Source organism: Nestor notabilis, unplaced genomic scaffold (genome assembly GCF_000696875.1).
Source record: "Nestor notabilis isolate BGI_N333 unplaced genomic scaffold, ASM69687v1 scaffold29907, whole genome shotgun sequence".
Classification (NCBI taxonomy): domain Eukaryota; kingdom Metazoa; phylum Chordata; class Aves; order Psittaciformes; family Psittacidae; genus Nestor; species Nestor notabilis.
In genome coordinates, this window is record NW_009938332.1 from 10,618 (window position 1) to 11,959 (window position 1,342).

At 40.0% G+C, this 1,342-nt stretch overlaps 1 protein-coding gene across 1 annotated transcript in view; it reads left to right on the forward strand.

The window, feature by feature from the left end:
- The window catches only part of LOC104409409 (protein Daple-like), a 26,783-nt gene that overhangs the window by 9,141 nt on the left and 16,300 nt on the right, over positions 1-1,342 (forward strand). The gene's annotated exons all lie outside the window — the stretch shown is intronic.

Below are 1,342 nucleotides of genomic sequence, written 5' to 3' on the forward strand. Positions count from 1 at the left end.
TTAGATGAAAACACTTGCAAAGCTGTAGATTCTAGACCTCTAAAGGTGGTAGACCTCTGATGACTGGTGACATTTAGCAAACATGCACTTAGGCCTTGGGGATGCTTTGTCAGAAATAGCTTGAATGCCTTTCCTAGGTTTCAGGATCTGTGCTATAATAACATGCAGCCTTAAAAAGATTCTCCCAAATCTACTGTGTGGGGTATCTTTTCTAGTCATACAGTAAGGACTGCAAGTCACCTAGGTAATTACCTATGCATGAATAGTATATATCTTGTGAAGTTTAAGTCATTGAAGATCGTGTGTGGCATCAACTTCATGACAAAGGAGGCTTTCTAAAGGAAGCCATATTGAGCAGCTAAGAGGTAGTGATGAGTTACTTCTTTTCTTCTAGGTCTCACAATCTAAGGCTTTTGCTTCAGGCCCTTCAACTGGATTGTGAAATCAGAGTAATCTGTTTATTGCTTATTCTCTAGTCACTGTAATTTTCTGACAATTGTGAGTGGATCAAACGATATATATGATGTATTGCTACATAAATGCTGTGATGCCTACCCCTCACAACTTTTCTTTTACAACTTAGTGATTTTCCACAAAATACCTGTATTTAGGTTCGGTTTCTGTGCAAAACCGTGAGTTGGGTTCAGAGCAACTCAGTGGTAATCTTTGAGAGTGGAGTGAAACCTGGTGCTAAAAGTTCTTTCCCAAAGGCTGAGGAGCTGGCAATTCAACATGCAGTGGATTTTGATAAAGTACAGAAATAAACCTATTGTGATTAAAATATCCATAGGGCTATGTGACAGGACATCTGCTTGGCTGTCAACTAAATGAGCTGTAAGTGATTACACAGATGCTGTTCCTGCTTACCAAGTCTCTCTCAGACTGATTAATGGTTCTCACTGAATCAGGCTTTGCCTGAGATTATCACACTGCAATGTGTTAGGCAGTTTGCTGGATTCTTTCTTTACTTGGCGAGTACCAATTATTAAACAGTTCTAGCTTGAGGGAAAAGTGGTTTTCTAAAAATAGGTTGCCTCTAGTGGTAAGTGTTCAGATTACCATTGTAAACATTAACAATTTGGACTATCTGTTACTGAGGTGTGACTGCCAGTCAGAGATGTTGCAGAGGAGCAGATGGTAGCCTTTTCTATACTCAAAGCAGGTTGATTTTGGCAGTTCTAAGAGCACAGTATCCTCCTCAGCAGATCAGTCTCAAAAGATACTTACCAAGGTGATTTGTCCGAGGACAGCCTGTGTCCATTTGGCTGTCAGAAAAAAGAGACAAGCCATATTTTTTTTGTCTGTGTTCCATTTTGCCTCCATCATGTTCTGTTTGCCGTTC